The sequence below is a fragment of the Chelon labrosus genome (assembly GCF_963514085.1).
Source record: "Chelon labrosus genome assembly, chromosome: 14".
Lineage (NCBI taxonomy): Eukaryota > Metazoa > Chordata > Actinopteri > Mugiliformes > Mugilidae > Chelon > Chelon labrosus.
The window spans coordinates 18,119,694-18,131,333 of record NC_140347.1 but is presented as its reverse complement, the minus strand read 5'-3'; positions in this window follow the sequence as shown (position 1 = coordinate 18,131,333).

The window sequence follows — 11,640 nt, the reverse complement described above, 5'->3', positions numbered from 1 at the left end:
ATGATAAATTTACCCCTTCACTGCAGTTATATACAAGTTCAACCTTGATAATAAAATAAAAACAATTTAAAAAAATTAATAACCTAAATGTTGAATTGTCACCTACCTTAATGCCTAATTATCTGTAGTAATTTATATTACCTTTAATTTAGCTAAAGACAGAATCTGTGAAAAGGCAACAACTACTATGGAAATTGCAAAAAAGAAAAATTTATTTTTATGTGTGTAATTTTATGTAAACTACACAAGTGGTCCAGGATTAAAAAAATAAATAAATAAAATATTTTAAAATATAGGCCCAACTAATTGCCACAGCAATGCATTAATAGTCTATAAGGTTTACTGGGACCTTTGAAAGATTCTGCTTGTCTGCACTTACTCAAAGTGCTAAGCAATGTTGGTTAAATGTTTCACAGATTCAGCTGCAAACTATCACACTTCACTATCTTTTCTTTTCTTTCTTTCTTGTCATACAGACACTGATTAATATTCTTCTTTTAAAGCTTGGTGATTCCATGACGCAGAACTATAAATCTTCCCCAAGGTACCTGAAGGTTAAGGGTATACTCCCAAGAAAGTGAAGCATGTTTGATTTCTAAAATCCCATTTGTCTTAAGCATGTTTTTTTTTAAAAAAAGAAGTCACATAGTAAATGTTCACTTTGTAAGTACACAAATAACAGTCATGACATAAACACAGAAACAATGGGATGATGCTGTGTCTCACCATTGTGTGAGCACAAAGGAGGCCAGCAGTCACAGGTCAAATAAAGGTGACTGTTATTCCCACGTGAGTCCTGCATTATTCATGGACTACAGGATGCCTGGTGTTTTTGTGGAAAGAAGAAGCTAACCTGAACTGAACCCTCATGGAATGAGATTTCTTCTTCTTCTATTTTTTATGGCGGAGCATAGACCACAGCTGCAGTTTAGACAGTTTATTGGTTACCGGATCGTTGAGTAGAAATCTGTGCCAGATAAGAGTGAACAGTGAGAAGAGTGGCAGGCAGATGAGATCCAAGGTGAGTGGATAAATCCTCCAGAGGTAGAGATGCTGGCCGCAAGAGGCAGGCAAGTGAACACAAGAAAAGCAGAGACTGACTTGGCACGTACCACCCTAGAGATAGCAGCAACAAGCAGAGGGAACGCCAAGGTTCTTAAGTTGTGGAGCGATGAACTGATAAAACACAGGTGTGATCAAACCAGAGGAGGGAGTTGACCTAAACTGATCTTTCACTGACACTCAGGCAATCACACAGGAGGAGAGGAAGAAAGAAAGGAGAGCAGAGGAAGCCAGGCCAGAGTCAAATCTACACCGATCAGCCACAACATTATAACAGGAGAAGTGAATAACATTGAGGATCTTGTGACAATTCAGTGTTCTGCTGGGAAACTTTTGGACCTGGCATTCGTGTGGATGTTACTTAGACATGTAGCACCCACCGAGACCAGACCAGACACCCCCACTCCATAGCAATGACACTCCTTGATGGCAGCAGCCATCCCCAGCAGGATGCAGCCTGACACAGACACACACACAAAAACGCTTTAGGAACAACTCAAAAAAACATGAAGAACAGCACAAGGTGTTGACCTGGCCTCCAAATTCACTAGATCCCAAACTGATCAAGTATCTGTGGGATGATCCACAGAGGCCCCTCCCCTCAATCCATAGGCCCCCACTAACAACATCCTGTGGAGCTTTTAAATGATCTTCCAATTCTTCGTGAGCAAATGCAACAAAAACATACAAATTGCAAAAAAAAATCTTCTTTGTCAAACTTTGATTTCCACCTTCAAAAATGAACTTTCTTGAGCAGAATGCCTTCAAATTTAAAGGGGTGCTTTAACATGCTTGGAAATCTAAGTTTTAGTTATGGGACGGTTTATTTGTATCCATCACACTATTAAGGAGGAGTCTATGACAAACAAAAAGCCAGAAGCACAAAGAATTATCTTCAGCAACATGAGGAACAACAAGTTCAGACCACAGCATCATTGAGCCAGAGGATAGAGGCAGAAAGCTCTGAGTGAAAAATCCAAAGAAGAGCTGTGGCAAGTTCAACCTCCCACCTAGTTCTTCTTATAGAGGAGACGTAATCACCACACCAAATTTCAATGTTCTTTACTTTCATCATTTGTTAATGCGGAATAAATTAGATATAAAGTGTAAGTAAATGTGACTCAGAGCTGCTGGTCATTGGATTTGGACAGATCAAGGCTTGCTCTTTAACAGACTTTATGCTAAGCTAAGCTAAGGAAGGAACACTATAAATATCTGAAAGCTCCTGACTGAATTTTAAACAATTCCTCCAACAACTCAGACATAATATTTTAGTTGATTTCCAGTCCTGACCCCTTTGGTGCTTGCGTGCACCTTCAACCCCCCCTTTTGGAAGTTTTCTTCCAATCCTAAGTCCAGCCTCCTCACCTCCTCGCCGTGCTGAGTAATGAATAAAAGAAGGGCGTGGGTCTCCTTTCTCACCAACCTCAAAGGGCGAGGCTGTTAAATGAAGTCACCCTCTCCACATCAATAACAGCCTTATAATGGAGAACAATCTGCAGAGCTCCAATCTCGATGGGGCTGACTTCCTCCAAACGAGCGGGCCCAAGTCCGCCGCCCACTACACAAGGACAGGACGTAACACTTTTGCGAACTGATTTACATCTAAATAAATACGGGCCCAGACGAAACAATGTGCAGACCCAAAGGAGGAACCGGCGTCTCTCCGCTGGGCAAGTTCAATTTATATTGCCCCCGATCCGGCCAAGCTGCAGGGCACGATAAGACGGGAGGAGTTGAAGCATTGTACATGGAGTCACCCTCCTCTGGTTTGCTGCCACATTCAGAAACGTGGACACAATAAACTATGGCAGAGAAACAAGGAGATGAAATGAGACAGAGGCATAAATCTAAGTTAGTTTTGTGAATTACTCCACATTTATGCATTATCAACATTATTTTATGGGTTTTATCTGGTATTTGGTGCTAATTATGAGGAAAACTGGAATTTGCTAGAAAGAAAAGCATCATTCAAACCAATTAAATATTAATAAGGTAGTCATTTACTATAGTAAAGTGTATCTTCCATGTGTGCTGCTGTGAAATTTGGCGCCAATTTCGTTGTTTTCCGGGGAACTTCACGGACGTGATAAGGACGTTACAAGCCGGTAAAAAAAGGAGAAAGTGTTTCCAGATATTTATAGTGGTCCTTCCTGATCTGCAGAAAGAAAGAAAAAAGATAAGGATAAAGAAAGACGTTATTCAGTTTTACTTCCTTCTGGAAAGTAGAAAAACGAGAAGTACAGGAAAGAAAGGAAGGAACATTTTGACAAAACACTCCTTTGAACCGGGAGCGAGGAGGGTATAGCTGCATGGTTCAGTTAATAAGTAGCACTGCAGATGTGTCTGCACTGAGTTATATCAAAGTACCAAGATTCGAGCGGATGATTTATTTTCCAAATGAAAGTCCAGAATCGAAAAAAATACCTAAATAAATGCACTTAAATAAAAGTAAGGGCAATGCCTTCTGACCTATGTATTATTAAACAATATACTGACCTTTTCTCTTAATACTAATAGGGTAGGAGCAGTCCAGATGGTCCAAGTTAAATCCAAAGGGTTGTGAGATGATTGTGCAACCTTGATTTCTTGGTGCAGTGTTCTCCGGACTTTCTGAGGGGGCTCCAGTTTTGCATCCTCATCAGTCATCACCAATACGGCAGTATGCAGTACACACACAACTTTGATTTTCTCCATCCCCGTCGCAATTACTCTCAGACTAATGGGTTCATAGATAACTGTAGAAATCATGCACGTGTAAATAAAGTGCAGGAGCTGATAAAGAAACAATTAATTAGATAATAAACTCAATCCAGCAAAGTCCTAAAATAATATTACCCAACGTAAATTATTCAAGACTCATGCTTCTTTGTTGTCAAATTCTCTGTAACAATGCAAGATGGAAAAGATAAAATAAAAATAGATGTGCTGCAAAATGAGATAAATACATACAATCAGAATAAAGTGAAATTGTGCATGTGTGGCAATTATCTGGATAAAACAACATCCTTAAGATAATCCTTAAACTTAAACGCGTGCAAGGACTAAGATGTGCAAACCTGCTTCGATATGGTGAGACACTTTTCTCAGATTCAGATTCAGAAAACTTGAAAATTGAAGGCACGTGTGAGCAGCATGATGTGAAAAAACAAAAACAAGACACTTTTAAAGAAACAAAAAAAAAACACTCAAGCTAGCTCAAAATCCTTCACCAACGAAAATGAAATGTTAAAATAGTGACTGGCTGGGGTTTTCCTGTTAAATGACAAGTTGACAAAATGTTTCTTCCTTCAAGTTGAACTTTAACCTCAGCGTATGATGCTGCATCCTCTCTGAGACCCTCACTTAACCGTCACCTAAAAAAAAAAAAAAAGAGGCCTTCCAAATATCTTATCAGTCGCTCAGCCAGGGCCCCCGGGGGCACCCATAATGTGTTAATCCCGTCCTTCCAAGAACATGTAGGTGCAAGGCCCTCGCAGTCATGACCAATTACCGTGTGCGGGCGGCTGATGCAGGACAGACTTCCCTGGACTTTGAACAACTCAAAACCTGGAGCCTCGTGAAGCCGCCGAACCTCCTCTTCCTGTCTGACCGTGTAGCTCACCCTGCTCTCTCCGGGTCACATCATAACTTTTAAAGCAGTTGTACCGAGTTTTAATACCAAGGTATCTATTGATCAACGGCAATGTAATGCAACATTTAGATGATTTATGTATTTCATCATGTCAGTACTGCCGATATTTAACCTTTTAACCACTGACTTGAGACAGAAACTCAATACTTGTTGCTTTGAAACATTCATGTATACAACGATATGTACTGATAAATGTTGATATTGTCTGATTTAATGGAGAGAAAATCCTTGTTTGGAGTCACAAACCCACAGCAGGAGCAAAAGAAGCCCCCAAACCAGTTCCCTGTTGTAAAAACTTTGGACTAATCCTCATTTTAAAGTTAAAACTCTCACGTGGTCTATCCATAGCATAGTTTATCAGTCGGGGTCAAGCAGGGATTTGGGCCAGGGCCTCGGAGAATGCACTTAGCCAAGGTGGCTGCTGCGCCTCTGTTAGCGGGCTCGGGGTGTGGGTCAAGATGGCCGCTATCCGCCCGTCCGGCAGTCTGGACGTTCAGCCGCCACGGGCCTCACCCGGGAGACGCTCCCAAATCCTCCCATGCGAGCTTATACGTCAAAATAGCGCCACGTGTCAAAAGGGCACTCGATAGCAGGGCGCAGAAATGCGCACTTTGTCCGGGTCGAGGTGTGCGAGGAGCTGACGGAGGATCCACGGTGAAGACAGCAAGATGTGGCGGGGACAGGGCCGGGGTTATCAAGATCCACAATAGTCGATCGACTGTAAGTTGTTCACCCAGGAGGTTAAAAAATAAAACTGCAGCTGCACTCTTGATTTTATATTAACAATTAATGTAAGAGTTATAACCTAACTCTGCATCAGAGAAGCTTTTTCATATCTTTGGTTTGCTGTTTTAGTCTCCAGGCCTCTATTTTAGTCCAGTTTCACTGTTCTCATCACTTTCATTTCCAGCAGCAGTTTTCAGACTTAAAAACAAACACACTGTACGTTTCCTAATCAGCCCCGAAGCAGCAGAGAGACTGAATTAGCCACTATCTGATCAAAATAGTGCAACATTCAGCAGCTTAAGGCCAAATATTTCCCTCAGATCCTTTTTCGTATCTCTTTAGTTTCCTGGTTTACTCTTTTAGTCCAGAGCTTTTGCTGTTTTAGTTCAGTTCTCATCACCTTTGTTTCCAGCAGGGGATTTACGGGGGAAAAGCTCTGATAAACGCACGGTGAACTTCCTAATCAGCACCAAGTGACTGACAGAGAAAATTAGGACTAATCTGATCAAAACGGTGGAGCATTTATCAGCTAAAGAGCCAAATGCTTTTTTTTAGTGTTGGTGGAGAACAAAGCTGAGAAAAAAATTGCGAGGTCTTTTCGTATCTTTTAGTTCTTTGTTTTATTTTTTCAGTTTCACCATTCTCATTGTCGTCATCTCCACCAGCAGATCTAAATGAAAAAGCACTGACACATACACTGATCAGGCATAACATTATGACCAGCTTCCTAATATTGTGTAGGTCTCCCTTGTGCCTCCACAACAGTTGTGACTCATCAGAGAATGGACATGGGCCTTCTGAGGGTGCCCTGTGGTGTCTGGCAACACAGTGTTGTTAGTGGGGGCCTTTGGGTCCTATGGGTTGAGGGGAGGAGCCTCTGTGGATCATCCCACAGATACTTGATCAGTTTGGGATCTAGTGAATTTGGAGGCCAGGTCAACACCTTGTGCTGTTCTTCATGTTTTTTGAGTTGTTCCTAAACTGTTTTTGTGTGTGTGTCTGTGTCAGGCTGCATCCTGCTGGGGATGGCTGCTGCCATCAAGGAGTGTCATTGCTATGGGGTGGGGGTGTCTGGTCTGGTCTAGGTGGGTGGTACATGTCTAAGTAACATCCACATGAATGCCAGGTCCAAAAGTTTCCCAGCAGAACATTGAATTGTCACAAAGGGTCAACAAAACGGGAACAAAACGGAGCAAAAAATTAGCAAGAACTATGACTCCAAATGATTTCTAACGTTGTGTCTGCTGGATGTTTAAATACATAAATGTTTGCCAACAAGTCTAAAGTTTTGATTTGGTGAAATGTCAGTAACAATGAATAAGAACAATCAAAGTGTACACAGTATAACAAAGAAGTCTGAAGTGGTGTGTGTCAAGTAGCTGGAGAAAAATGGCTGCTTGTCAACTTCAAAAGTTATATATAAGTCAATAAGTAAATCTAGTTGAACTTCCGTCTCTGCAAGACCCAACTCTTAAGGCCATTGTAACTGAGAGCCTCCTCTGCCAGGCCCTTATATTTTTAGGAAATGCTATTATTGTTGTATTCCCTTGCAGCCTTGCGTGCCCCAGGATGTGTTCCCCCTCGAACAAGGTCAGAATTCCTGTTCCGTCATCATTATTCTACAGAGAGAATAGGCACCTCACCCACAATGCTCTCAGGCCGCTTTGCTCGGGTTCCTGGTACTTGTTTGTCTTCCATGGACACAAATAGATCTGAAATGGCATTCGGCCACGGCAAAGCGAAGCTATTGTGGCAGAGAACAGTTTGGGATTCGATTGAACTTGGCTTGAAGTTACGCTCATTTGTCATTTGTTATAATCTGACTTCCGTGAGACAACTAAAACGTTTTTTTTTTTAAAATGAATTTATCACTAAGGTTTCTCAGGATTTAACTATGCAAGTTAGCTGTAGATATACATTTATAATGAAGATTGGTGACTAATGCTTGATGGTTAGTTCATTTCTGAGAAGATTACATAAAACAAGAACAGAATAATACACCAGCAAAACACAAAAATACATATTTAATCACATTAACTTAAAGGGGAACTACTGTTTTTTACAACCTGGACCTTATTTCTGGCATAAAATACGATCGTTTACTCACTCATATAACTTTTGTGTAATTTGTAGTCGTTCGGGCCATATTTAGACCTGCGTATATCCATAAAGTGGGAGTGACTGGGGCACCGAAACACAGCCTCTAAATAAATAACGCATTATCTGCCGCGAAACTCGTTCATTTCACCAATATTTTGTTATGATACGCTAGTGCTATTCCCCGTTGAGTCCAGAGTTACCTGTTATCATCATCCGGGGTCTGTAGATTGACCTACAGACCCCGGATGATGTCTTCTGACCTGGATGATGTCGTCTCTGAGCGCCACGCGCACTCGCGACGGTCAGCTTGTTTACCTGTAATTTGCTACTGCTATGGTTCGTCAACAACCTCAGAATCGGAAAAATATTCAGCCATGTTGTAAAAAACTCAACTTTTTTTAACTGGCTACACACTCAGACGTATTCGCCGTATGACTGTGGACACCGTGGGACGAATACAAATATCGTTACACCCCTAGTATACATATATTGAAACTATTAGAACACAAGTGTTGATTCAGGGATTTGTCAACATACATATTATTACCTTAGACAACATTAGGACACTTTTTCTTGGTACCTAATAAAGCCGTTATGCTCAGCGTTCATGCAGAGGTGGACCTTGCAGACCACATTTGACCCTGATGATGTTGCCTTGATCTTCTCTGATTGGCTAAACCTCACTGAGAGGCACTGGGACGCAATTTAAAACATGTGTTGAAGTTACCAAATATGGCTACTCGCCCTATAAAGGGTTAACCACTTAGGCTGTACTTCTCCTGGGATTTTCCAAGAACCCCTGTATCTAGTCATAAATGAGTTTGATGAAATCGAGGTATACACAGATGAGACAACAGTGCCAGAGCCACCCACACGTTCATTTATCTTCACCGTTCGTGCAGGAGATACACTTTCAAAATGGAACGGATGACTTCTGTGCATTTAAATGTGACCAAGAGGAGGAGGAGGAGCAGATACATTTAAAACAAATGACAGGCACATGTGGAGGCCTTCTTCTTCTCCGAGTTTCTGTGTCTGCAGCAGATCCATGCCTCCACACAGCTGACTTTAAATGTCAGCGTTTGTGTCACTTTCATGCTCCCTTGTTCCATCAGTCCTTCTCCTTCCCACACACGGCCGTCCCACGCCGCTGTGGGCCCCCTGTGTGAAGCTGAGCTTAAGTTGTTAGGGGGCATTAGAGGGCGTCTTAATTGGTCCTTCCAGGCAGGTAATTAGCTCTGATGGCATGCGCTCCCACGGTGAGGCGAATGACGGGGACACAGCCCACGTCCTGCCCCTCACCCCAACCACCGAGACACGAATGAAGACTATGTGACCTGCCGAGTTGCCACATTCTCTGTTCATTCTTGGGAAAAGACAATAGGTCTGGCTTGTTAAAATAGGCTCCCTCTCAGCGGGGAGACAAAGGAGCCACAGCAGCTGTCCCGTGGTATCAAGCTTCAGCTTCCACGGAAACATCCAGTCCAGAGGTTGTTTTTAACTTCTGTGAAGACATGTTGCATCTCATTCAGATGAACTTTCCATTTATATCTGAGCTGCTGTGGAAACAGAGACTTACAGAGCCTGTGGTTGACATTATGAGGCTATAAATCACACTTAGTTAAAATACGGGGTATGTTAAAGTCCTCATTTAAAGGCATGTCAAACACATATAAGGAATGATGACTTTAACTGGTGGATTTGTAAAGTATGTTTTTCTACAGATTACTGAAATATTGGAATAAAACTGTTACTTAACTTGATTTCTAATGTTAAATTTATGTCAGAAGTTCTTGCTCAATTGTTGCTATTTAGAGGTAAACTGATCAGCCACGACATTATGACCACTGACAGGAGAAGTAAATAACATTGACCATCTTATAACAGTTCAATGTTCTGCTGGGAAACTTTTGGACCTGGTATTCATGTGGATGCTACTTAGACATGTAGCACCCACCTAGACCAGACCAGGCACCCCCACCCCATAGCAATGACACTCCAGGCACACACACAAAAACGGTTTAGGAACAATTCAAAAAAACATGAAGAACAGCACAAGGTGTTGACCTGGCCTCCAAATTCACTAGATGCCAAACTGATCAAGTATCTGTGGGATGATCCACAGAGGCCTCTCCCCTCAACCCATAGGACCCAAAGGACCCCACTAACAACATTCTGCTGAGAGGACACCACAGGACACCTTCAGAAGGCTCATGTCCATTCTCTGATGAGTCACAACTGTTTTGGAAGCACAAGGGAGACCTACACTATATTAGGATGGTCATAATGTGTTGCCTGATCGCTGTGCAAATTACCTATTGTTTTCTTTAAGCTTTACTCAGTTGTGTCTTGTTCACAGGTAGATAATGGCACAACATATGTGAAAAAACTTGTAGATAACATGTTTAATGTGGTAAAAATGCAGTGGGAGCACAAGTCACAGACAATCTGACATATTTTCTCTGCTATACAAGACTACTCCCCAGTGGTCATTTCATTCTTATTCTGATGACAGTATTATGTGCTGCCAACGCCCTGAGAGTTTAATTCATTGTGTTTTGGCTTTGTTTTCCTCTGGACCTTCTGTAAAGTCACACACTTTGTTTAAACTTGAAGCTACCACAGCTGGACTCTGCAGCGCTGTCAGATAATTATCATGAAACGTGGTTTAGTTGAAAAAAGAAAAAAATGGCTGCCAAGGTCAGAGGACAGGGAAAAGACAATTGAGGAGAATTACTGCAGAATGAAGGTGTTGACTGGCGGGCATTACAGATACAGTTACGGCTGAAAACTAAAGGAATGACATTAAGGCAACAACATGTACCGACACTACAGCAATGGGGCTCAAAATAATGCAAACCTACGCACTGAAGGTTGAGATTAAGAGTGAATTATGCCACAATGACTAAATTAAATTAAAAGTCCTTGTTTTCAGTATAAACTGTTTACACTGTTCATTTTTTTCTCTCTGAGGTAAAGCTCCGGTGGGTCTGGAAGACGGTCGTGTTAAGACCTAAATACAAATCAAACCGCAACGCAATTTTCCATCATTGAAAAAACCCAATCGTATTACATCAAACCTCCCTTCTCTCTGATGTCGGTGGAGGACACTGATGAGGTTACCAAGGTGAAATACTGCTCCCGGATCAGAGGATAAACAGATTTGAACCAGGTCGCTCGGGGCCAAATGTCCCACTTTACAGAATTAAACCTTTGGTTGCGGTGACAATATGTTGCCACCTAGTTTCATCTAAACCACAATAAAACAGCACATTCATCTCACAGAAGGAAAAACACTGCTCCATCATCGCACCGCTGAGATTGCGGTGTAGTTTCAGTCAAATAAAATGCGTTTTAGTCATTATTAAGCCATAGCTACAGTCCATGAGTGCAATTTGTGTTAGTTTTGCTTGATTTTGACACAGTCTGTAAAGGCGTGGCTTTAGTTTGATTGTAGTTTAATAAGTATGGATTCAAAAATACAATCCAGCAAGCAGCAGGAACAAGAATCAGTTCTTGTAGATTTCCCATGGCGTGACAAAGCTGAAAAAGCTCAACAATTACTGGGTTTAAATCATGGTCCTCAGAAGATAAATCCAAAAAACTATAGTGAGCCCTGACATTTTTCATTTTAGCGCCAATATAAAGTCAATTTAGCAGGAAAAGCAGTCAAGGACTTCTTGTTTTTGGTATGTTTTGGTGCTAATTAGCTAAAGTTAGTATGCTAACATGCTAAAATACATTAAAAAACATAGTTAGCATTACATCAGCTCAACTAGCTCTAGTTTGGATTGTCACTGACACAATATGTACTGAATTTAACATCTTTTAGCATCTGTTAGCATAGCTGTAGCCTCTTATAGTCTTGCCTCCTGTTGTGAAGCTACGTAGCAAATCCCATTGATATTGACATTTTCCTGTGATCAAAGACTATTTAAATCCAAAATGTTCCACAGGGTCAATACTGCAATAAGTGTGATGGCAAACATCTTTATTCAACATTAAATCCATCAGAAGAGAGCACGTTCTAAAAAGATTAAAACCATAATATCCCTGGAATTAGTTTTCCCTACCTAATAAATGTTATTAGCTTGTATAATGAAACATTTAACCATGTT